Consider the following 27,919-nt stretch of genomic DNA (forward strand, 5'->3'; position numbering starts at 1 on the left):
TGAACAGAGTAGAGCAGCCTCTGCAAAACGATTTACATATTCACTCAACATTCCTTGAGAAATAACCATACAGTGGTTGTGCAAATTATTCTGCTGTGATTGGCTAATAATGGCTGTTAACCAGTCATAGTTAAGGGATTTGCACACAATAGTTGTCAATAAAGATGTGTAAGAGAGTATGCAGATCAGATCTTCTCAGCCAATTAGTGCAAGGATTTTTGCATACATGAGGGAAAAATTAGTTATACATCAATAACTGTTCAGTGTCTCTGTGACCTTATTGGCTGAGACAATTCCATTTTATTATAACCAGAAATAAGAGTTTATAATGGAAATGTCAAAACTGCCTCAACAGTTCTATAGTGCCACTGTAATTAAACTGAAAACCTGCTCCCACTGCATGGACACAGTTCTCTCCTTTACTCGATTTCTATGAACGAATAAACAAATTATTTTTTCCAAAAAGATTGATTTTATTGGAAACTATAAAATCATTCTCCCATAAAACCTGAAACATGGTATTATGTGAAGAGGTGCTAAGAACAGCAAGCTTTGTTTCATGATTTTACAACAACAATGGGCTATATGATTATTTTAATCTGGACACCATGGTAATCATTCAGTAAATATCTAGACTACTCTTTAGGTCAGCAAAAAGCAGTTAAAAGGAGGCTGCAGTCATCCACTTAACAGTATAGCTTACTTAACTTTATTTTTAAAGAATTAATCATATAGCTGTAAATACAGGTTAATTATAGCACTGAATGAATTTTCATATGGTTATGTCTCAATGTGTTATAGTAACAAAAAAATCCAAAATCTTTTACATGACCTTGGAATTTAAAGCTAGCTTCATCTAATGGTACACTAAATCCTTTTAGTTCTTCTGAGATGGCAGCACAAGTAATCACTGTCTGTTGACATTACTGAGCAGAGTTTGAAGACATAGGCTTATTAGACCTTACCGATACCAATTGCATCAAGGAACAAACAGACATTTTGATAGCTAACGAACTATGCTTCCTACTGAAAAATACTCTGTGAAAAGGAGTAGAGCAGTCCAGAGTGTGTTTCTGGGAGGAAAGGCTATAAATAGAATAACATTGGATTGTCGGGGGAGAAGGTGAGAGCAATGGCTTAAAGTAGCTGACGGCCTAATGTAATTAATATTTCCATAGATGAGGCTATGAACCTTAGTGAAGTGCTTCACTGATGAGTGAAGCTAAATACAGTTTAAAATTGTGATTCCATTTCTTTAACACAAAACAGAAATGATAGAAGCCCCCTGTTAATTTTTGTTTGCTTTTATTGCAAATAAAAATACAACATGCAAGATCCCACTCATGAAATATTTGTATTGCTTGAAGGTGGCCTAAAATAAAGTGTTTATTTTATTACACAAATTGTTTTCCCCCACTTAAGGCCAAAATTCTGCATCAGGATACATCATCACAAACCTCACTGAGAAATCCATACTAACATAGGTGTGTATACTAGCAGACTGGAGCCTAAACATCTGGGAGGGAGAGACAAAAAGAACAAATACATTTTGTAAAATTATTTAAGTTGATTATTAAATAGTAGAAGACAGGCAGTTTATTGGATTGACCACCATAACCACACATAGTTAAAAACGCAGACAATATTAGCAAGTGTTGTAAGATATTAATTATTTCAATGAAAATTTCCCAGAGGGACAAAGTGCTGGATTCTTCTCTCTTCTATAGAATAAATATGCAGATCTAGTGAATATTTTATTTATTTTGGGGTCTTTTTATGAGCTCATTTTGATTTAGTTTGCCTCATTTCCTACCTGAGTTGCAATACCAATATTCACCTCTAATAAATCTGAATAACCAGCCATCACATTTTAAAAATAGAGAGGTACTTGAACTAACCCTGAAAGAACATTTGTGTCTGCTGTTTATGATGACAAAAATCTGGTGGATTGTAAACTACTTTTTTTTATTCTTGAGAATATGCCTTATTATTATGAGCTTCCTTCAAAGAACAAACAAGCTAGCAATTAGGCAGCCTTAATTAAGAGCAAAGTGTGAACACTGGGATTGGATTAATTAAGAAAAAAATGTAATCTACCATCTCAGCAGAAACAAAATATATACTTTTTGAAATAGTGGTCTTCAAGTTTTGAGTTGAACTAGTAGCATATTTCACTAAATTACAGTGTTTTATGGATGAAATACCTTATTTTTAAACTAAGCTTTGCCTCATGGGAACATGATATCAACTAACAAAAATTAATATGTACATAATGAGTGCCTCAGGAAAAGGTGGAGGCATAGCCAAAGCAGATGCTTGTGCTATTCTTAGCTAATGTAATGACCCCTAGGGCGAACCGGTACAAATGGCACATTTAGACCCAACTGTAAGGCAATTCTGAATTTTGCTGAGGGCAAGACATGTACCAACCAGTGACAGAATATGGGAGCACAAGGTTGCCTCAGAGATACCTTTACCCTCCCACATTGTGTCTGCATCAAGCTCAGAAACAGAGAATCTCCTGCCTCTTTTATGATTGTGATAGCTTGTCCTTAGTTTTACAAATAGAGGATCATGCACCAACGCCATGGCTCTGAATTGGTCATGAAGTCTGCAGAATGTCTTAAGGGACTAATAATCCACCCTTGTGTTGTGTAGTACTTTACTCCCTGAATTGTCCCTTAGCGGACATATCAGGAACATCATATACTGGTGGTGGTGGTGGTTGTTTTTTTCCTGGATGTCCCTTTAATAAATCTCTGTTATAGAAAGCTCTAGTATCTGTGTCTTGAGCATTCTTAAATAAATGCTTGGTAAGATTCTGAACACCTCACACAAGTTACTGACTACCTTCAACTTTCATTAGGAGCTGGCAACTGTTATTGACCTGAGGGAGCTAGGAAATTCAAAAGTTTAGGCTCTAGCAGATCGCCTGGAAAAGTAATGGCATCTAAAGCTATCAAACACTTTCTTATAGTTATCTGGTATCCCTTCCATTTTTATATCACCAGTTTAACGCACATGTAGCTCTTTAGCTGATTTTAAAATGTAATAAAATACACTGGAACTTAATTACTGAATGAGACAACTCTTGGTATTAAGAGAAAATGATTGTTTCAGTAAAGGAAGAAATATAATAAAGTGGGAGTTTGAAGTACTTTAAATTCTTCTCTGATCCCCTTTCCATGGTTCTCAAAATGAATCAATACCAGGGAACAAACAAAAAGAAAAGTGATCATTCAGACTTTTTGTAATATATTGTGTGTATAGGTGGTGGTGGGGAATAGAATTTTGAATGATCTAACCTAAAGATGACTGAATCTCCTGAAGAAGATGGTTTAACAAATCTCTCTAATTTTTTTGTGGTGGGAGGTGTGCACAAAACTTGTTCTGGCTCACAATTTCCCCCCGTAACTGAATCTTTTTATTTTTTTTAAACTATTCATTTTAGAAACAGTGGGACAGATTCTCAGCTGTGCCAATTCTGCTGGCCACAGGTTGGGGATGGTAAGGTTCAAATCATTCAGTTGCAGTTCCCTGTTCCTGGACTTGTTTCTACATCAGCCCTGGCCACAGTGAGCTTTGGAGCATCCTAAAGGCTATTCTAAAATACCCGGTAACAACCTCACAGAGCCCACGTGACACCTGAGGATTTGCAGATTATAATGTGCTTCAACTATGCTCAGTTTCTCCTCCTCCTCACACTCACATGCTAAGTTCCCTGTAAACTGCACAGCTGTGTAGCCACGCAGCAGCCTATTAAGCCATGTAGGTGCTCAGGGAACCCATCCGGTCGAGACCTGCCATGGGTGGGGGCAGGGCACCCTGCCCCCAACCCAGCCCCAGACCTATCACGGACAGGAGAGAGGCGCCCATATCCCAGCATAAACCCAGCCCTGGCCCGGACCTGCCATGGCTGGGGAAGGTGCACCTATCCTGCCACTCCAGCACCAGAGATGCCGCAGTGGGGAGAGGCACCTCTCCCCCCGCAGCCCAGGTGCTGCTGCGGGGGGAGACAGAGATGGGGGGAGTCCTCTCTCCCTTCCATAGCACCAGGGCAGCCTGCATCCCAAACCCTTCATTTCCAGCCCCACCTCAGAGCCCGCACACCCAGCTGGAGCCCTGACCCTCCACCCTAAACCTCTGCCCCAGCCCGGAGCCCCCTCCCAGACTCCAAACCCCTCAGCCCCACCCCCACCACATGAATTTTGTTATGTGCACCAATATGAAAGTGATGTGTCACACGTCACCTCTGTATTGGTGCACATAACAAAATTCATTCCACACATGTGTGAGAAAAATTAGAGGGAACACTGCCCACATGTCCCTTTTTGGGGGAGTTGCCAATGAGATATTGGGTTTTAAGTCCATTTTCAAAAATCAGCAGTTTCTCCAGAAAATTAAATTAATGTGCACAAGGTTTGTGAGAAGGATGTTACAAATCTTCTTCAAATTTTTTTTATTATTATTTTATTTATTTTTATTTTGGATTGTGTTGTGTCAAATCTTATAGGAACCATCATTATGTAATATCAAAAGCATTAATTTATGATCCAAGATGCAGAGAATAAACTACAACTTTTGATTTTGATTTTGATTTTAGAATCATTCACTTTAAGACATATCAAATAGGAGAATTCATATACTAGGTATAAATAAGTCCGGACAATGTTCACCTGAAATGTAAGTCATCTATCAGATATGAATTCTATGTCTTGTTGTCAGCTGGCAGGATCGAACCCGGGGCCTCTGAAGCAAAATGCATGAACCTCCACCGCATGAGCTAAAAGCCAGCTGGTTGTTAGATAAGGCTATAGAGCACACTCATTTTATCTCTCTCTTTAAGTAGTCTCGGTGCCACTGGATGGGACAGAACACCACACCCAGAAGGTGTGTGGGTTACACATGCAAATACAATAAGACTGACTAGCTTTTACCAGTATTAAAATAAACGAGACTTATCATCTAGTCTCAATTTATCTAAATAATAAAGCTGATTATTCACTACAAAAAATTGTTAATGTTTCCAAAGGGTTTGTACAGTTTACAGCATTGTCATTCTCATGTAACAACATTTTCATTTTCCCTTAACTTATTTTTTTAATGTTTTAAACAGCAAGACTTAAAACAAGGTTCATCCCAACAGCTATTTACCTCTAGTAAGTTATGAATAGTTTTATTACATTACATGGATATAAGGCATTTTATTTCCATCTTGTACCTTTCATAATAGTGATATACTATGCTAAGAAAACACTGGATGAAATGTGTGTTTTCAATTCAGTTCAACAGCCATTTTGTACTCAGGTCATCTCTGACTTCTATTTTGCTGATGTTACAGTTGTTCTTGAGCGCAGCTAGAAAAAGACAAAATGCAGGTAGAAAAATTGAATGGAAAGTTTATATAGTGTTAGATACATGTAAATGGTGGAATTAAGAAACTGCACACAAAGGAATGTGCTTTACCCACAATTAAGCCTGAGGTAGGCACCATGCCTCAGGAACCACTAGAGAGAATGGCTCTGCTGCTACCTTTTTAATCCACTCCTCACCTGTCCTCACTCCTACCCTCACCACAACCTACAAGAGGACAAGTGGTAATATAGATGCTAACCTTTCCTGTTGCTGGCTTTTGTATATGGGCACAATTGACAGTGCAGGTTTCTTCTACCCTTTCATCTTCTTGAGCAGTTGTGCAGAGCTACTAACAATCTAACCCTCTGACAGCCGTATTAACATAAAACACTTATCTTCAATTTTAAGACCCTTTATGACCTATCCCCGTCCTACTTATCTTTCATTAAGTACAGAAAGTTAACTCCAACCTCTGATGGGCCCAGGATGTCAGCCTCCATCACCCACTGGTTACATTTTCAAACAAAGACCTTTGGGCTGTCTCTCATGCTGCCTCTCATGCTTGGGAGTAACTCCCCATCAACTAACTCATTGTCTTCTTTCAAATCCTGCCTTAAAACTCTCCTTTGCCATGATGCCTACAAAATACTTGACAAAGATTAGGCTGCTAGTGTGTTGAGACCATCTTCTCTCATACTGACCAATGTTATCTGATTGTTTCCTTGTACTCTCCAGTCTGTGTGTCTGTATCCACCTGTTATCTCTTGTCTTATACTTAGATTGTAAGCTATTTGGGGAAGTGACCAGGGACAGTTGCAGACTAAAAGCCCAATGCTGTTAAAAATATTGAATTCCTACAATTTAAATTGTCTTCAGTTGGACTTTAGGGCACTCAGCACCTTGAAGGAGGATCATACTAGTAGGTTTTTTGTTTGTTTTTTTCTTTTTCATAATGCCACTTGTTTAGCAGCTGACAAGCCTTCACTGTAATTTATTAACTGTAATTATTAACTTCTTTCCCTGTGAGATTCCTTTGACTTCATCTGAAATACCAGAGAAACTCTTTTCTTCCTCCATTTTACACCTACTACTACTGAGGCTGTCCTTTGAACTCTCTAATCATTTATCTGTGAAAATCAAGATGAAAATATCCTTCAGAAGCTGTTAATGCTTCTCCTTAATTGGCTGAGAGATCACTGAGCACATTGGCTTCCTAGCACTACTAATTCTTTTTGGATTAGGGATTGGAAATGGGAATTTAACCCTAGTCTCCATTACAGCAGTAAAGAGCACAATTAATAAGCAACAGGGATGTACTACTTCTTAATAGATTACTTGATTTCCTAACCATTAGCTGTTTGTCTGGGTGCTGGACATTGCTTGCTATTTAGTTCTGGGTTTTCTTTTCTCTACCTTCAGTACTATATGTGGAGTGAAAGTTTTTTTTCAAATATAGTGAACCATCTACCTTTATTAGAAAGGAAAGGCAAACATTTATAATAATTTCATTTGTCATTAAATTATGTTTCTATAATAGATTAAATTTAATGAGGTATTTAATACATATGCTCTAGTTGAAATAGACAAGACACATTCTGATAAGCTTAAAATATCATAGTTCTAAAACCGCACACTGCTCCATTAAGACTGTTTACTAAAATAAATTTCATTCTTAAAAACTACACTAACATTGTAAGAAAGTCTCACAATATGTATGCTTTTATTGTATTGTCTCCATCCCTGTGATGATGTTAATTTCAAATACTAAAATTAACAGTGCAGGTAAAACTGCAATTGCTAATAGCAGACATTCCTATTTTTCAGTAAAATATATGATATTGCAGATTTTTTTAGAATAGGATGATATGGTCAATGTATAATAGCAATTACAAATCCTGGCTAATATTATGGTTGGAAAAGTAATGCCAGTTAAGCATTATATTGTGTTTTTAAGGCTAAGCCTGCATTAGCAGAAGGTCCTCATAGCTATGGGAGTCCCCAGAGGCATCCTGATCTACTCATCCAAAATACCTCTGTGGTCCCTTTGAAATCAAGGCCACAGTGAAAGAGGTGCCATGTTTTGGAAGGATGCAGTGTGCACTACCAGTGCACATTTCTTCCCTCCCTTCTTAATAAGGGTGTGCAAGGATTTTATGTGTAAGAATGCAGAGTAATGGAAAGGTTCCTTGTCTAGCTATTGAACACCTCGGTATTGAATTTTCTGCATGCTGAATTCTGACCGTTCATCTCTTCCTAGCTCTTGACCTCTTTTCAGTCAATGATGGGAAATTTTACCTCACATCCTGTGGTTACTAAGTTTCCTTAATAGCCTCTTGAGAGAGGATTTGCCAAGCACATTGAAAAAGATTAAGTTAATTATACCGTTTCCTTGACTCTTTCATTTAATCCAACGGATTTTAAAAAGGCATGATTTTCCTTCACAAAATCATGTTGGTTTGTTCCTATCATATATCATCCAGTTACTGTGTAATGCTATTCAACAATTTTCTCAAACTTCATAGAGTTAACATTTACTGGGATTTACCTTAGCTTGTGTTTTTTATTTTGCATTCTTTTGGTATAGTAGCTGTTTTTAAAAACAAATTATATATTTTTGTTAGCATTCATTCATCAGTTCAGAAGGAATTAACTTGGATGAAATACCCTCTGGGTTTAGTGATTTATTGCAATTTAATTTCTCGGGTTGTTCCAAGCTATGGCACCTGCTGGCTGTATTTGTTTTTGATATCATGTTGGAGGCATTGATTTAGGAGGAAGGATGGGGGGGAGGGGAAGAGGAAATCTAAATTATTTCCTTCTCCATCCAAATTATTTCGAATATCTTTATTTAAAATAGTTTCCCTCCCATTTTACAGTTTTATGAAAATGCTTAAGGATTGGCAAAAATCCTTTTTCTCTCTTTTATAAAGTGTAGAGCATTAACTGATTCTGTGTAGGAATTATGGGGGAAGAGAAGAAAGGGAAATCACTTCTTTATATATCAAATATATTTAAAAATTATGTTTTGCCTATTAATGCAGATTCCTCATAGAGCTTTCAGACAATCAGAATCAATCTCATCAAAATGAAACTAATTAAAATCACAGACCATATGCACATCTCGTTCTTGGGTTTCGAAAGCAACCAAAGAGTGTGTGGATATCTGGTCTGTAAAAACCAAGGAGTTCCCCAGGTGAGCATCTTTGTGTACCATTGACTAGGCTTCAGCAGCTGACTTCTAGAACCAAGATAATTTCAGGAATCCAATAGAGATCAACGAGACCCCTTAGGAATAGAGCTAATCAGAAATTCTTGAAAGTTGCCATACAGTACTAAAATTTGCCAACATGTTTTCCATTTTCCAACCATCTCTGTTAAGAAACCAACAGTCACAACAAGACCTATGTATTGGTAGCATACAGCTTTCTACTTGCTCTATGAGACACAGAAGAGGAGGATATTAATTTGTTGCTGGCTTATGATGGCAAAAAAAGTGATATCCCTTGTGCCAGCTCAGATATTCCGTATAGTTCATTGTGAGGGTGACGGCAATGCTGCACCCACTTGCTTCAAGATGGGGAGTTGAGTCACACATTTTTAAACTTTTTGCAGGTGTAAAAGACCTATTAGGTTTTCTGACTTACCCCCTGCCATTGCAAGATGTTCCCGACAATGCATTCACTAGTATTTTGTCCAGTCTAATATTGAATGGTCCCAATTATGGCTCTTCCCAATCTAATAGGCCTCACTGTTAAGAAATTTTAGTTACTCTTGTATTTGTAGCTTCCTAGTAACATTGCTATAAAGATTGATTTGACTTGTGTTTGCATATATTTAAGCAAAAATTGGTAATTTTACAAACCAAAAATATTCTGGACTTATTAAAGGGTCTGTTTTCCCCATGCTGTCCTTATGCAATGTTCTATTTTAATATTTTTAGTATTTAAATTATATTTTTCTATTTTGGTTCTTTATCTGTGCTTGCTTTCTGCCTTACTTTATTTGTACCTCCTCTTCCTCTTTGCTCTGTTTATTTGATTGTTTTGTTTGTTTTTCAAAACATCATTTGGTTCATTTTAGTTAAAGTGCTAGGCACATCTGCTTGGTTACCATCTGTTTGTAGTTCAATGGAAAACTGTATCAGGAGCCCAGGGAGTTCTCGGAGTTCAGGGATCCTGGAAAAGCGAGAGCTCTTCAGGGATATCCTTACATCTTGCTGTAGCTTTGCTACTTCTTTCAAGCCTTTACAGTTGGAAGCTGCAGTTAAAAACTTTGCCTGTCTCTCCTAAGCCTGATATAATTTGTGCACAAAAGGAGCATTGATTTTGACAATCAGCGTTTGGAGAGGGGAACAGTATACTGTAATTAACATTATATTTGATTTTAGAAATGGTTACCATTGCCTACACTGGAATTTTGCTTATATTATTTTCCTGTATTTGCATCTTCCTTCCCCTCCCCCCAATTCATTTTATGTTTCCTTTAAAAGAAAACTGTGCCTATTGTGCTCATCCCAGAAACCTGGAAGAATCAAATATAATAATCCTTTCTCAGAATTCAAATTATTAATTATAGGGTGAAATGTGTTTTAAGTCCTGGTATTTTAAAAAATGTGAGGGAAATTCAGGTCTCACTTATACTGTTGTGACTCTTGAATAACTGCACCGAAATTGACAGAGTTACATTGAATTGATGCTAGCATAACTAAGAGTTTTATTTGGTTCCACATTTATTTGTAAAATTAAAATTAGCTATTCTGTGGCAGGTGATGGGGCAGATACATAGGATATCTGCAGAGTTTGGGACTGGTCCCTGAACCATTTTACAAGGATCAAATCCCATTCTTTTGGCAGAACAATTGTAGAGAAATCTCTGCCAAAGAACTTCATGGAGATTTCTGCCTCAACCCTACATCCTGTTCCAGAGTACATGGTGAGTGCTAGGAGTGTGGCAGGGTGCAGCTCATACTCCACTGGGGTAATATAATTTGAAAACTTTACACTAGTGGCATAATACAAAACTCCTCCTCATGCCAAGACCAGGTGACACAGGATCAGAGAACTGGCAGTGGCTTCCTAATGCGCATCCCACCCTCAACCTCCTCGTCTTCAGGCTGTGTTCAGCTGCAGCTGAAAATCCAACCTATATAGCCTACTCTGAAAAGGTTCAGTTTCTTGACTTATTGATGAGCTGTAGCTTCCTTTTCTCATCTTTAAACAAGCATGTAAAAAGGGGGATACCTGCCAATTATCTCTTCAGTTCTGTTCCCAGAGACCCACATGACACTGCTTAGATCTGGATAAGGGTCACCAGGAAAACTTCAAATTCTGTGGGCGCTCTCCTTGGTTTCCTGGGTCTCCAACATTGGCCTGTATTTTGCATGCCATATGTTGGTTAAATCTGGTATAGAAATCGGTGCAGGATGCTCCCATTAATGTAGATAAGGATTGTCAGTTCTGAAAAACAAAGCCACAAATGTTATTTACTTACAGAAACTTTGAGACACTACAGTCCTGGAAGTGAAAAAATGTTGTCTTCGATTGGAACTTGGATCTTCTCCGTAACAGCTGGTCCAGGAGTGATTTTTTTTCGTACATAATGAGATTAGATTTTCAGTTATAACTAAAAGGAAACTGATCTGATTAGCTGACCATGCTCATTTTAAAAACAAGTGGGTGCTCAGAGTAATTGCTTCATTGTACTAAAATTGTTAATGATACAGCATAAGATGAAAAAGCTGATACAGTGGACCCTGCTTTTAAGAGAAGATAACTCAACAGATTTTCCTTAGTGAAATACCATAAGGCTTTCCTTTTCTGGCTTACATTTTTCCAGCACTACAGAGACATTTGAGTTACAGGGAACCATTTTATGTACAGTAGACAGATATTTATGGTTCATAATAAACTGTCGTTGCTGCTTAGGCCCTGATTTACAGTATTTGTTTTCAGATATGCTGTACTAAATTTTGCTAGGAGACACTGGCACATTGATTACCTTTAGTTTGCAGGTCAACTGGGACTGTGTTCTGCTTATAGAGAAATAGGACATTACGGTAAAGGTTTCTGAGATGGAGATCATTTTAAAATACAAGAGACTTATTTATCTATGTGCAAATCTACCAACAATGACACACAAGCATGTTCCAATATAGTAGCAAATGAAAAAAATATTGATTGTCCCTGAAGTATGTCATTTGGCATTTTGCATCAGAGCACTTAAAAACCTTTTACATGAGCAGAAGTAGAAACACAGAGTGCATTAAATGCATTTTTCTTCTTTAATGGAATACATTCTTCCAGAACATTAGGGTATACAGTGGGCTAAGATTATGCAAATTAAGAGTAATTATGTCATTTAACACACTTTCTTGCCATTTTTTCTTGCATACCTGTTGTAAATCCATTGCTATAAACAATTTTGAACCAGTTATCATCTTTTTGTTGCAACTGTTCATTTTCCCCTCTCCTGTTATATTATGTAAGAACAAATTAGTCTGCTTTTGTATTGGTAATAATCAGTTATTCATCACAGTGTAGCAACCTTCCAGAAAAATTATCACTAAGAAATTTTCCAGCTAGGTGAAGCTGAAGGCTTATGATTACGTCTCAGAAGCTTATAATAATAAGGTAAATAACAAGATGTATATTACAAAGATAAAAATGCAAAAACTTACGTCCACCTTCCAACCCCTCCACCCAGTTATGTTGAATGGGTTTTGTCCTGAATACACATGCTTCTTAATGGGAAAGTAATAATGAAACATGGGAAATAGTATTACTAGCTAAAAAAAAAGCCATTTTGGTAATGAATCATTTATTTCAATTCAGTTATGGATTGTATATGCTGGGCAGGAATGTAAGGAACTTGGAGGCTGCTGAGTTTACCTCAATTACTATTCTTGGAAATCATATTTAGAAAGAAAAATAAAAGTAGTAACTTGATAACTTTTTAGATAATTTTTATCAGATATGCATAAAATATTTTTTAACTTTGGATTTCTAATGAGCAAACCAAGAAGAAATTGGAATGACCCAATTTTGAGCTCAGATACTCTTGTTTGTACCACCAAAATAGAATAATGTTTGTTTGTAAGTTGAATAGTGCCTGAGTGCAGAACAATAGGTCTGTAAGAGCATTGCACCCCAAAAATGTGTTAGAACAACTACCTTAGCATGTCTGTATAATGATCTGCAAAATGGGTCATGGCTTGACCAAAAGTGGGATAGTATTAGCCAACCAATTCATTTATCCTACTGGCTAAAAGAAGCATGTGAGGGAAACGTTTGTTCATTGTATTCTATATGCATGGTGAAATAAACAATACCCATTAACTTCCTCCACTGCCTATACACAGTAAATATGATTACATCTATCTTTCAGATATGGTCATCTGGATTTAAATAAAAAAAAATCTCATGCAATTACTGTCAGAGACGGGAAAAGTTGCACATATGGAAAGTCTAATCTTTCATGGACTCCAAAACCAAAACATATCATGTCTTCAAAGATTCATATTTGAATCTCTGAATATAATCTAAGCACATTCCTGAAATATTTTTTCATTGTATCTCTTTCAGACCACTGTGCCTGGGAAAAAGCAGCAGAATGGAAATTGTTTATGCCTAAAATGAAAGGGCTGCAGCATTTTATGTCATAACTCGAAGTGAAGTGTGACATGCTGTCTGTTTGACTATGACACATAATTACTGGCTGTAACATGAGTTGCATCTCATTGATAATCATACTACACACCACTGGATGTTGTAAAATTAAATGCTTTTTCAGACATTCTTGATTTCAGTAAGCATGATGATCAGAGGGTTGGGTTTTAGGTGAGTAGAGGGAAGTACTTTTTCAAACCAACTCTGTTTGAACTGCCAATCTAAATAAAAATATTGCAAATACACTCATCAGACTATAACATTGCAATATCATGAAGCTGTATCATACTATGAGAATTTTATATCACAACATGATGCAGTTTGTGACGCATCATCATTATGTCACAATGCCAAACAAAAAATCCCTGCACTTCAGTAGCCCATCCTTAGAACATAAGCTAGCAGGCTGCTTCCCACTTGGAGAAACAATGATAATGAATGGAACAAGGTAATACCGTGTCACAGAACATATAGAAATGACAGAGTAGCCTGTGCTGGTGGGAGAGTGGCACTACATGTGAAAGAAAGAATAGAGTTAAATATAGTAAAAATCTTAAATGAACCAAACTGTACCATGGAATCCCTATAGACAGAAATTCCATGCCAGAATAATAAGAGTATAGCAGTAGGAATATACTACTGACTACCTGACCAGGATTGTGACAGTGATTTGTGAAATGCTCAGGGAGATTAAAGAGGCTACAAAAAGAGAAAACCGAATAATAATGGGGGATTTCAACTATCTCCATGTTGACTGGATACACGTCACATCAGCATGGGATGCAGAGATAAAATTTCTAGACACCATTAATGAGTGCTTCCTGGAGCAGCTAGTCCTGGAACCCACAAGGGCAGAGAACTTGATTTATTCCTAAGTGTGCACAGGATCTGGTCCAAGTGGTAACTATAGCTGAACCACTCAGTCATGTCAACCATAATGTAATTAAATTTAACATCCTTGTAGGGGCAAAATTACCAAAGAAAATGACCACAGAGGCATTTAATGTCTAAAAGGAGAACTATACAACAATGAGGACTTTAGATAAAGGGAAATTAAAAGGAACAGTCACAAGAGTGAAATGCTGCATGTATTTAAAACAACAACACTATAATAGAGGCTCAAACTAAATGTACACACCAAATAAAAAAAAATTAAGAGGATTGAAAAATCCCACCATGGTGAAACAGTTGAGTAAAAGAGGCAATGGGAGACAAAAAGACATCTTTAAAAAGAGGAAGTCAGACCCTACCAATGAAACTAGAAAGGAGCATAAACTCTGGCACGTCAAGTGTAAAAGTGTAATTAGGCAAGGCAAAACAGAATTTGAAGAGCAGTTACTTAAGGACACAAAAAAATATTTTAAGTCCATCAGAAGGTGGAAGCCTACCAAACAACCAGTGAGGCCAGTGGATGATCAAGGGGCTAAAAAAAAACACCCAAGGAAGACAAGGCTGTTGTAGAGAAGCAAAATGAATTCTTTGCATCGGTCTTCACTGCAGAGGATGTGAGGGAAATTCCCACACCTGAAGCATTCTTTTTATGTGACAACTCTGGGGAACTGCTCCAGATTGAGATGTCGATAGAGGAGGTTTGGGAAGAAATTGATGAATTAAACAGTAATAGAACCAGATAGTATTTACCAGAACCAGTATTCACCTAAGAGCTCTGAAGGAACTCAAATATGAAATTGCAGAATTGTGTGTGATGGGTTGGATCACAGAAAACCCCTTGGGAACTGCCAGCTGCTGTGCTGAGACTACTTCTAACCTGTTTTCCCTGCCAGTCTGGGACTCAAGAACTTTGCCTTATTTGAGCCAGACACGCTTACCTGCTGCAAACACAGACCCAGGTCTGAACCGTGTCCCCTAAACGCTGCAGGTTTAACTGAAAACAGCTTAAGAAGTGTTCCTGTCTCCAACATTCAATGGGGTCCAAACCCCAAATAAATCTGTTTTACCCTGTATAAAGCTTATACAGGGTAAACTCATCCATTGTTCACCCTCTATAATACTGATAGAGAGATATGCACAGATGTTTGCCCCCCTCCAGGTATTAATACATATTCTGGGTGAATTAATAGGTAAAAAGTGACTTTATTAAATACAAAAAGTAGGATTTAAGTGGTTCCAAGTAATAACAGACAGAACAAGGTGAATTACCAAGCAAAATAAAATAAAACATGCAAGAAGTAAGAAAGTGATTACTGATGAAATCTCACCCTCAGAGATGTTCCAGTATGTTTATTTTACAGACTAGCCTCCTCCTAGTTTGGGTCCAGGAATCACTCACCCCGTGGTTACCGTTCTTTGTTCCAGTTTCTTTCAGGTATCCTTTGGGGGTGAAGAGGCTATCTCTTGAGCCAGCTGAAGACAAAATTGAGGGGTCCCCTGGGGGCTTAAATAGACTTTCTTTTGTGGGTGGAGACTCCCTCCACTCTCCTATGCAAAATCCGACTCTCATAGAATCATAGAATATCAGGGTTGCAAGGGACCTCAAGAGGTCATCTAGTCCAGCCCCCTGCTCAAAGCAGGACCAGTTCCCAACTAAATCATCCCAGCCAGGGCTTTGTCAAGCCTGACTTTAAAAACCTCTAAGGAAGGAGATTCCACCACCTCCCCAGTGCTTCACCACCCTACTAGTGAAAAAGTTTTTCCTAATGTCCAACCTAAACCTCCCCCACTGCAGCTTGAGTCCATTACTCCTTGTTCTGTCATTGGGTACCACTGAGAACAGTCTAGATCCATCCTCTTTGGAACCCCCTTTCAGGTAGTTGAAAGCAGCTATCAAATCCCCCCTCATCCTTCTCTTCTGCAGACTAAACAATCCCAGTTCCCTCAGCCTCTCCTCATAAGTCATGTGCTCCAGCCCCCTAATCATTTTTGTTGGCCTCCGCTGGACTCTTTCCAATTTTTTCACATACTTCTTGTAGTGTGGAGCCCAAAACTGGACACAGTACTCCAGATGAGGCCTCACCAATGTCGAATAGAGGGGAATGATCACCTCCCTCGATCTGCTGGCAATGTTCCTACTTATACAGCCCAAAATGCCATTAGCCTTCTTGGCAACAAGGGCACACTGGGGCACACTGTTGACTCTGAGATGGAGTTTTGGAGTCACATGTCCATGCATGACTATGTTTTTACAGGCAGCAGCCACTGCCCACATGCTATCTTGAATGTCTCCAGGAAGACTTCTTATCAGGATTGGAGTCTTCCAAGACCCATTGCCAGTTAAGTGTTTCTTGATTGGGCACTTACTTTGTACATTCCTTTCTCAAGCTGACTAAATGCTTTACTAAGGCAACTTACACAAGTAGACAGCCAATATTCATAACTTCAAATACAAAAATGACACATGCATACAAATAGGATGACTATATTCAGGAGAACATAACCTTTGCAGAGATATGTTACATGGCATATGTATACTCTGGAATAAAACATATTCCAATTGTGTCATATATACATTCATAAATTTATTCCCATAAAGCATTGTGGGGTGCAATGTCACACTGTAGTATTTAACCTATCATTTAAATTAGGCTTTCCACCAGATGGGTTTTCAGATTTATTTGGGCATAAGCATCTGAAGAAGCGAGGTTTTTTACTTACGAAAGCTTATGCTCAAAAAAATCTGTTAGTTTTTAAGGTGCCACTGGAACCCTTGTTGTTTTTGTGGCTACAGACTAACATGGCTACCCCCTGATACTTGGGTTTTCAGAATGCTTTTGACAAGGTCCCTCACTACAGTCTCTGAAGCAAATTAAGCAGTCATGGGATAAGAGTGAAGATCCTCTCATGGATCAGTAACTGGTTAAAAGATAGGAAACAAAGGGTAGAAATAAATGGTTAATTTTAACAGTGGAGTGAGGTAAATAGTAGGATCCCCCAAGGACCGGTACTGAAACAGCATTATTTAACATATTATTAAGTGGTCTGGGAAAGGGGGTAAACAGTGAGGTGTCAAAGTGTCCAGTCAATTCAAATTTACTCAAGATAGTTAAGACCAAATGCTGACTGCAAAGAGTTATGAAGGGATCTCACAAACTGGGTGACCAGACATCAAAATAGCAGATGAAATTCAGTGTTGATAAATGCAAAGTAATGCACATTAGAAAACATAATCCCAACTGTACATACAAAGTGTTGGGGTCTAAATCAGCTGTTACTACTCAAGAAAGAGCTCTTGGAATCATTGTGGATAATTCTCTGAAAACATTTGCTCAATCTGCAGTGGCAATCAAAAAAGCTAAGAAAATGATAGGAACATTAGGAAAGGGATAGATAATGAGGGACTAAATATCATAATGGCACTATATGAATCTGTGGTATGCCCACACCTTGAATACTGCATGCATGTCTGTTCATCCCATTTAAAAAAAAGATATATTAGAATTGGAAAAAGTAAAGAGAAGAGCAACAAAAATGATATGGAATATGGAACAGCTTCCATATGAAGATAAGTAAAAAGACTGGGACTGTTCAGGTTGGAAAAGAGAGGATTAAGGGGCGGGGGAATATGATTGAGGTGTATTAAATCATGAATAGTGTGGGGAAAATGAATAAGGAAATGTTATTTACTCCTTCACATAGCAGAAGAACCAGGGGTCTCCCAAAGAAATTAATAGTGGGTTAGTGTAAAACAACACAAGGAAGTACCTCTTCATACAGCACAGTCAACCTGTGAAACTCATTGTCAGCGGATGTTTTTCTGTTCATTCTCTCTGAAGCATCTGCCACTGACCACCGTTGAAAAACAGGATACTGAGCTAGGTGGACCATTAGTATTAGACCCGGTATGATCATTCTTGCATTTTTATATAGCTAGTACTCTCCTCTCTACTCCAGTGATGGGCTTCTTCGGTAATTCTGTGGTGACATTGCTTACTCATCAGCTTGGGATCCAAAGCAGAGGACTCTTCATTATTTGGCACTATTTTTGCCATTAAGTAGATCTTCTGCTGTTTTCTCTTGATTCATGGAATACAGGTTTTACTGAGCTGGAGTCATAATATGATGGCATTTACACTGCAGTGTTACAATGTTTTCAGATTGTATTAATGTTCTAGATTCATTAGACTTTACAGATAAATAGCAAGCCTGACTCTCTTGGGATTTACTTATCATTAATATACAGATGATCTGTGTAAAAGTTATATAATATTTAAAGTTACATATTGATATATATGATATATTTGGTTTATTTTGTCTTGAAACATCTATGATGGGATAATATACCAGAGTATTTATTGCCACTTTGTCCCTTAGAAATTTAGTGTGTCAGATAATGTTGTTCCTCACAGTTGAGACAATTTGAGTGTGACACAGAGACCTCCTGGGGCCAATGGCGAAAGTGTTCACTGTTCTTTACAAGAACTCCTGTCTTGACTTGACCCAGTACACCTACTATACCAGTTTAATGAAGGATAGCATGTACTGAAAGCTTGTAGCTTCTTGATACTCATCATCTCTGCAAGATGAGTGTACAGGTAATAGTTTAGAACTAATGTAACTGTATTGAAAACGATGTCTTATGGTCTTGGAATGAAAGTGAGTCACCAGAGAATCATATATCTTGGTGATGGCCCATTCAAGTGGAGGTGGTTGACACTCCTCCCAGGCTAGCCAATTATGTAATGTATTACTCAACTATCCATCATTGCAACAACACAGAAAACATACTGGGTCAGTCCAAAGGCCCATCAAGCCCAGTATCCTGTCCGCTTACAGTGGCCAACGGCAGGTGCCCCAGCTGGAATGAACAGACAGGTTATCATCAAGTGATCCATACCCTGTCACCCAATCCCAGCTTCTGGCAAACAGAGGCTAGGGACACCATTCCTGCCCATCCTGGCTAATAGCCATTGATGGACCTATCTTCCATGAAAATATCTAGCTCCCTTTTGAATCCTGTTATAGTATTGGCCTTCACAACACCCTCTGGCAAGGAGTTCCAGAGGTTGACAGTATGCTGCATGAAAAAATACTTTCTTGTGTATGTTTTAAACCTGCTACCTATTAATTTCATTTGGTGGCCTCTTGTTCTTGTATTCTGAGAAGGAATAAATGACACTTCCTTATTTACTTTCTCTATACCACTCATGATTTTGTAGATCTCTATCATATTCCCCCGTATTCACCTCTTTTCCAAGCTGAAAAGTCCCAGTCTTATTAATCTCTCCTCATATGGAAGCCATTCTATACCCCTAATCATTTTTGTTGCCCTTTTCTAATTCCAATATATCTTTTTTGAGATGGGTGACCACATCTGCACGTAGTATTCAAGATGTGGGCATACCGTGGATTTATATAGAGGCAATATGATAGTTTCTGTCTTATTATCTATCCCTTTCTTGATGATTCCCAACATTCTGTTTGCTTTTTTGACTGCCGCTGCACATTGAGGGGATGATTTCAGAAAACTATCCACAATGACTCCAAGATCCCTTTCTTGAGTGGTAACAGCTAATTTAGACCTCATTGTTGTATACGTATAGTTAGGATTATGTTTTCCAAAGTGCATTACTTTGCATTTATCAACATTACATTTCTTCTGCCATTTTGTTGCCCCATCACCCAGTTTTGTGAGATCCTTTTGTAGCTCTTCGCAGTCTGCCTGGGACTTAATTATCTTGAGTAGTTTTGTATCAGCAGCACCTCACTGTTTACTCTTGAAAAGTCAATGGAAAAACATCAAAGATAACCTATAAACATCAAAACAACTTGGAGGTTACATAATGTTACATTATAAGAGATAGGGGATTGCCCTGTCTGGGAATGAAGACAAAAAACTGATTCATCATATCACAGGGTAGAGAAAGACCCTCTGCATCCATTCACTGAGGAGACATCTTGTTGAGCAGGGGTGTTTCATGAAAGATTGGCTCTTGGCTCCTGAGAAGCCAACCAGCTCTGCAAAAGACTATAGTTTGAGTGGGGAAATCTACTTTATTAGATAGGAAAGGTAACCGCTATACTTACTTACATGCCTCCAGCTTCCATCCCGGACACACCACACGATCCATTGTCTACAGCCAAGCTCTAAGATACAACCGTATTTGCTCCAATCCCTCAGACAGAGATAAACACCTACAAGATCTCTATCAAGCATTCTTAAACCTACAATACCCACCTGCTGAAGTGAAAAAACAGATTGACAGAGCCAGAAGAGTACCCAGAAGCCACCTACTACAGGACAGGCCTAAAAAAGAAAATAACAGAACACCACTAGCCATCACCTACAGCCCCCAACTAAAACCTCTCCAGCGCATCATCAAAGATTTACAACCTATCCTTAGAGATGATCCCTCACTCTCACAGATCTTGGGAGACAGGCCAGTCCTCGCTTATAGACAGCCTCCCAACCTGAAGCAAATACTCACCAGCAACCGCACACCATACAACATAAACACTAACCCAGGAACCTATCCTTGCAACAAAGCCCGATGCCAGCTCTGTCCACATATCCATTCAAGTGACACCATCATAGGACCTAATCACATCAGACACGCCATCAGGGGCTCATACACCTGCACATCTACCAACGTGATATATGCCATCATGTGCCAGCAATGCCCCTCTGCCATGTACATTGGCCAAACCGGACAGTCTCTACGCAAAAGAATAAATGGACACAAATCTGACATCAGGAATCATAACATTCAAAAACCAGTGGGAGAACACTTCAACCTCTCTAACCACTCAGTGACAGACTTGAAGGTAGCAATTTTGCAACAAAAGAACTTCAAAAACAGACTCCAAAGAGAAACTGCTGAACTTGAATTAATATGCAAACTAGATACTATTAACTGTGGGTTAAACAAAGACTGGGAATGGTTGGGTCATTACACCAATTGAATCTATTTCCCTATGTTAAGTTCTCCTCACACCTTCTATGGGCCATCTTAATTATCACTTCAAAAAGTTTTTTTCCTCCTGCTAACGATAGCTCATCTCAATTGATTAGACTCTGCCTGTTGGTATGCATACTTCCACCTTTTCATGTTCTCTGTATGTATAAATATCCCCTGTCTGTGTGTTCCATTCTATGCATCCGAAGAAGTGAGCTGTAGCTCACGAAAGCTCATGCTTAAATAAATTTGTTAGTCTTTAAGGTGCCACAAGTACTCCTGTGTTTTTTTTGCGGATACAGACTAACACGGCTGCTACTCTGAAACCTATTAATAAGTGTAGTCCCTAGTTCTGATTTTATGAGATTGTTTTGTATTGTAACCATCTGTTTCCATCACCTCTCTTGTTTCTAGTGGAATCTCTATCCTTTCTTATAACAAACCTTCTTTTGTTTCATTATAAGTGCTCACAAGCACTTTGTGTTTATAGAAGAGTGGTGATTTAAGGTAAAACTGGTATACTGCGGTGCATTGTTCCTTTGGGAGCAGAGGATCTGGGATTCCTGTAAGTAGTCATTGTCTTCATATCATAGGTGAATGCTTCAAGGGGACTTGAGGGCTGGAGCACACCTATTATTAACCTGCAAAGCAAAGAAAGAACATAGCCCAGAGCTGAGTGCTTAATTGGCTGAAAGGCTGGTGGTGTTAGGGAGCTGATGTCCAGCCACATGGGCAAGACTCCATCTTACTACATGTAGCGGGTAACAAGGTAACTCACTGCCATGGCTATCCTTTGAGCTACAAGCTATTAATCATTTATCTTGAGTATGGAGCCACTCAAGCCTGGGCCACACTTAAAAGTTTTCCCAGCATAGCCATGTTGGTTAGGAGTATGAGAAAATCGTTCTTGTTTTCTGGGAGATTCCAGTGGTTATTACCTGAGTCTTTCCTCCCCTACTTAGTGACTGGCCTCTACCAATTTAATTACTTTTATCCTAAGGACAAAACCAATCATTCCTGGATGGAACATGTGTCATCCCTCACAGCATCCCTACAGTGAGAGAATATATCTCATGACTGGTCTCTTGTTTAGGGAAACAATTCTAAGTTATAATTTTTTATATATAATTATTTTGCTGAACACGTGCAATTTCTGTTTAAACCAATGGGAACTGTGAGCTCTCATTAGCTCTAAAAATTACACCTTTAATGTATTGTCCTTCCAGTGCAGGCAGGACCCCTTCACACTCTGTTATTGGGTCGCTTTCTGTACATAAATCTGCTGAATGCAGTGTTCTCAAAATGAAGTAAATATTAAGTTAAAAATAGGATTGTTATTAAATGTAATTGAGGCATTCAGTAATGCCATTCTAGAGATAAACTCTATAATCCTATTATACAATGAGAGCCAAATCCTGTTCTTTGAAAGAAAGAGTTGCAAGTGAAAAATGCTATGGCATCATTGCACATTATTAGAGCTATTTTTTCTTCATTTTCTGGCTATTATTGATGTTTATATGGCAAGTCTTCTTTCCTGCACAATGTTTTCATCTCATTCTATAGAGTATCTAGCCATTTTGGCTCCATCTCACGTTCTCCCACTCATTTGTCATGTACAATATGCTTTGTTCTTCCTTCCAAATATTGATCTAGAATCATTGTTTAATCTGCCTCATCACAGGCTTAACTAAAACACAGTTATGTCATTTCTAGAAGGCATGCCACCAGCCACCAAACTGCAACCCACCCTGTTTTTTAAACCCTTTTGCACTCAAATGGGGTAAAAAAATAATTTCTGCTTTTGTAATCCAATTTGGAAGTTAATCCAAATGGCAATTAGTGCATAATTTTAAGCAATCAATTTGCCAAAGTAAAAAAAATGTTGCAGGGCAGGTATACCCCATTACCCATTAGGGCTGTTATCATCCTATGGCCTAGTCCAAATAACCACTCTTCTCACCAGGATGGTATGAACTAATGGTTAAAGAGGCTGTCCTTAGATTCAGGGCAGCATGGCCTAAGGGCCAGTGTCAATAGGATGGCTCTTCCGTGCAGGGCAGTACGGCCTAGCATCCAGAGCCAGTAGGACTTCCCTTCCACGCAATGAAGTATGGCCTAGTAGCCTACCTTTGTTCTGAGGCCCTGTAGCTCAGGACAGTATGACACAATGGCTAAAGTCAGGAGGATCGCCCTTCTGTGCAGGGCAATATGGCCTAACAGCCAGAGTTAGTAGGACCACCCTTGAGCGCATGGCAGTATGGCCTAGTGGCCAAAGGGGGGTGGGCACCACCCAGGAGTGGTGGCTGAGATAGAGAGACCAGGGCACTCCCTAATCCACTGGGTTCTAACCCGGGGCCTTAGCAGCGGCGAGCGTATCTGCCACTGAGTCAGCATGCTACCTCTGTTCCCAGTACCACAACTGGATCAATGTCTGTCTTCCTGCTCCATAGCCCACAGGTCCTCTGTTCCCTGAGATAGTCGACAGGTGACGTTCACAACAACTCCTTCCCATCGTGGGCTTCCACAGACAGTGGGGTATTCGCTTGGGTCTCAGCAGGCCTGGCCTCCATGGTCTGGGGCTCCGACAGCTCCCAGGCAGGAGCAGGGGCGGCTCCAGGCACCAGTACAGCAAGTGCATGCCTGGGGCAGCAAGCCGCAGGGGGCCACGTGCCAGTCGCCGTAAAGGGCGGCAGTCAGGCAGCCTTTGGTGGCATGCCTGTGGGAGATCCATGTGCTGCCGAAGGCCGCCTGACAGCCGTGCTTGGGGCAGCAAAAAACATAGAACCACCCTGGGCAGGAACCTGCAATGCATGTCCACTCTACTTCCTGGTCAGGGCAGACTGAGCTGAGCTGCTCCCTTTTATACTGTAAAAAAAGCAAAGAGTCCTGTGGCACCTTATAGACTAACAGACGTATTGGAGCATGAGCTTTCGTGGGTGAATACCCACTTCGTTGGATGCATGTAGTGGAAATTTCTGGAATTTGACTTTGCTGGTCAAATCTTGTGCCCTTACTCAGGCAAAAGTCCTATTTGAATTCAGTGGGAGTTGCAAGTGCTCAGCACCAGTCAGAATTTGTAACCCAGTAGGATTTCACTGTATGGTTATGTGTTTTGATGTTCAGGGCTTGATCCTGCGAGATGCTAGGGAAAGTGTCTGAGTTCAGGATGCACAGACATACTAAGCTCTTACTGAAGAGTTTGTCATTAAAGAGCAGTCAGTGCATCATGAAAAATTGTGAAAACTATAGATTTTGTTATTGCAATTTTTGAAGTAGTACAGGAAACTGAGATCTAAAGAAACAAGATCAAAGTTTCATTCATATGTCCTCAGTAATGCAAAAGTGGCAGGAAGTATACAGAAAATGCATTATACAAAGTGTAAGTAGAATTGGTTCTAAATAAAATGTTTTTGAAAGGTTCCTCCAAGCTGGTAGCATAGAGCTATATTAATGAGTTTGCATATGTCAGTCAAATTAAAATAATGCTTTGTGTTATGTACATGACCTGAATAATAAAATAAAAATGTTTGTACAGTGCTCTGAACATGCAGATTTCTGCATAAGTTCTGTTGCAAGTATAATTATTAATAATAATTAAATGCAAATAACCCAGTGCACTTTAATAGTCTTTAATTAAATTATCATATACTATTTCTCAAATAATACAGTGTTTCCAGCAAAGTTAGATACAGTACCATCCATATATGTATCTAAGATCAAATGTGATTATTAAATCAAGCATATTGGATCAAATGTCAAACCTCAGCTATTTTTTACTCCAATACTAATAAAAAGAAACCTAGAGACAGAGACCAAGCCTGGCAAATTTCATCCCCAAAAAGTTTCTGAAAGTGGCAAATTTCATCCCCAAAAAGTTTCTGAAAGTGAAAAATGGGATTGTGATGATAAATCCCAGATATAGCTGTTATTTGCATGGATGTACAAGGTTGTACAGGAGACTTCTGCCCTTCTATGTCCATGTATAGAGGCCAGCCTCAACTGCAGACTCTGTACTGAAATGGGTAAAAAGGAAGTTGAGCCATTCGTCCCTGCCTCCTAGCCTCCTGCACTGGCAGGCTGAGCTGGCCAAACATGGTGGGGGCTAAGAGCCACAGCACACTGTATGTTGGACAGCTCCAGGTAGCATTATTTCATTTCCCCCACCACTGAAATAAAGCCATCTCTGTGGTCAAACGTGGCAACAGTTTAATAATGTACAGAAACATTACAAGAAACAGCATGTATAAAACATCCTTGATAGAAAAATCAGACTCCCCATCCCTCCCTCCAATTACACGGGCAGATAAGCCAATTTCTCATTTTAAAAACATGCTGTACAGAGTCTTGTTGATTTTAATCACAGTATTCAACAAGTAGTTACACAATGTGAATAAGAATGGCAGAATCTGGCCCCCAACATGCAGACTCAGAGCTGCTAATATATAGGTTAGAGCAGGGGTTCTCTGACTGTGGGGTGGGACCCCAAGTGGGTCGGGACTGGGTTTTAATGTGGTCACTAGGGCTGGTGTTAGACTTGATCGGGCCCGGGGCCAAAGCTCAAGCCCAAGCCCCACCGCCCAGGGTCAAAGCTGAAGCCCAAGGACTAAAGCCCTGGGTGGCGGGGCTCAGGCTTCAGCCCTGGGCAGTGGGGCTCAGCTTACAGGCCCCCTTCCTGGGCTGAAGCCCTTGGGCTTCGGCTCCTCTGCTCAGGGTGGTGAGGCTCAAGTTTTGGCTTTGGCTCCTCACCCAGTGTGGCAGAGGTCAGGTGGTCTCAGGCTTTGTCCCCACCCCGACCCCCGCTCCTCGGGTTGTGTAGTAATTTTAGTTGCCAGAAGGGGGTCAGGTGCAATGAAGTTTGAGAACCGCTGTAGTTAGAGAAATAGCTGTTGGAATGTACCTTGGGAAAGACTTGATTAAATTTACCTAAATAAAGATACATCAGAGACTAAACACAATTATTTGTAACCTGAAAATTTATTTTAATGCTAAGACATATCTATATTCATTTATTTAAATGGCACAACTTGTTACCAAATTCTGACAGAAAATAGCTAAAATGAAAACTGAGGGAATAGTATGTTATATCCGTATGGACTTGTACTCTGGAAGATGTTTGTCTAGAGTCACTGACCATCTGTTTCATGGAGTTATGCCAAAAATTTATTTTCACTGTAGATTTAGGTGCTTGATGTGAGCTAATAAATAACCAGGCAATTATTGCACCATCCTCTTCAAGTACACTGTAAATATGAGCTTCCGAGCATTTCTGAAGATAAAAAATGCATATTAAAATGTTTTCCATAAGTAAATCTTTTAGAGATACTGCAGCTTTAATGACTCTTGTTTTGGTTGCTTGTACCTAATTTATCTCTGATGTAATTCAGTTGACTTAATAGAATTACACCAGGTATAAATTTGGCCCTCCAATAGTTGGAGACTATTTTCCTTTTCATGGGCTAAAGCCTGGCCACTGTTCAAAGCCCAAATGAAGACATCCCATGCAGGAGAGCGCTATGGGAGGTTTCATTCTTCTTCTCAGAGGACTTGTAAGGTAGTTGATGTAGTCTCAGGAGCACAGTAGCCTATGACAGAAGCCTCATACCTCTGCTGGTATACAAGTTCTCCAGAACTTCCTGTAGGCATGGATTCACTATTTACTGTCCCTCCCTTTCCCCATCTCCATATGCTCCCTGCCTAAAACAGAAACCTGCAGAGTTTAGCTCCAGTATGAGGTGTGTTTGTGTCGTGGAGGTATTCCCCCTCCTGTGCAGGCTTTCTGCATCCTGCTCCACTGGCTGCGCAATATATTGGCTGCAGAGTATTGGGGGATGAATAGGATTTGACCTTATATGTTTGCAAAACTACCTTTTATGCCAACAGGAGACATGCATGCCTATCAAGAGGTGATACACTTCTTAATTACCTACTATGATTATCCCATCACAATTGCCAGAGTTGGGCCAGAAAAGCTGCTATATGTCACAGCATGGTATTCACATAACAAAATAAGATCATAAGAATGACCATACTGGATCAGACCAATGGTCCATCTAGTCCAGTATCCTGTTTTCCGACAGTGGCCAATGCCAGGTGCTTCAGAGTAATGAACAGAACAGGGTTATTATTGCATGATCCATCCCCTGTCATCCACTCCCATCAGCACTCCGGGGAGGTGGGACTGCGCACTCTGGCGGATCAACCCAAGTTCAATATAATGTGGTTTCACCTATAACGTGGTAAGATTTTTTGGCTCCCGAGGACAGCGTTATATCGGGGTAGAGGTGTATATCTTTTCTGAGATGGGGTAACCAAAACAGTATTTAAGGTGTAGGCAGACAATGGCATTATGATATTTTCTGTTGTATCATCTATTCATTTTCAATGGTACCTAATATTCTGTTAGCTTTTTGGATTGCTGCAAAAAACTGAAAACAGTGTAATAGAATTTCTGGTATGGTACTTTGACTATATGGGAATTTGGGGCAAAGGAACACACATTTAAAACAATTAAGTTATTTAACTGTAAACATTGCTTACTGTATAATGCATGTTTCAAGAGAGTGGCTAAGACATGGATTAAGTCTGCCTATGTAGTACCATATAGTCGATGGAATTAAACATGCCCTAATACTTATTTGCAGTGTAATGCCAGTCTTTAAAATCCACTATGTACATATTTTATGCAGCCTACAACTCATCTCTGCAGGATCAGTCCCTTAGGCTATAACATTTCCAGATAATTATTAGACAATTTATAACATGTATAAATATAAATGGTCAGCATCTATAGACTTTTTCTCAACAGTTCCTTTCTTTTCAGACAATAAAGAAGGCCAAATTTTGGCTCACCTGCATGGGTGCCCTTCCCCTACTTGTGCAGCCATTATACCACATACTGAATTCCCTGAGCACCAGTAGAGACCCTGAAAGGGGAAAAATAGTGCATAGTCACACCTTATCTTTCTGTACTGCCTTGTGAGATGCAGCTAGCAAAGCAGAAATTCATGCTGCTCTCACAAAGGCTGTATAGCAACCTCTTCTGAGTGCCCA

General features: G+C 39.3%; 1 protein-coding gene and 1 long non-coding RNA gene across 2 annotated transcripts in view; one reads left to right on the forward strand and one right to left on the reverse strand.

Moving 5' to 3' along the window:
- Positions 1–27,919, forward strand: part of KHDRBS2 (KH RNA binding domain containing, signal transduction associated 2) — a 548,941-nt gene that overhangs the window by 190,659 nt on the left and 330,363 nt on the right. The window lies entirely within an intron of this gene.
- LOC120400111 lies at positions 1,412–27,854 on the reverse strand. The gene is made up of 5 exons (XR_005595541.1): positions 27,719–27,854; positions 10,596–10,811; positions 5,222–5,357; positions 4,677–4,860; positions 1,412–1,516 (listed from the first exon to the last, which is right to left on the reverse strand). It is a non-coding gene; the product is annotated as an uncharacterized LOC120400111 (long non-coding RNA).

This window comes from Mauremys reevesii, linkage group 3 (genome assembly GCF_016161935.1).
Source record: "Mauremys reevesii isolate NIE-2019 linkage group 3, ASM1616193v1, whole genome shotgun sequence".
Taxonomy (NCBI): Eukaryota; Metazoa; Chordata; order Testudines; family Geoemydidae; genus Mauremys; species Mauremys reevesii.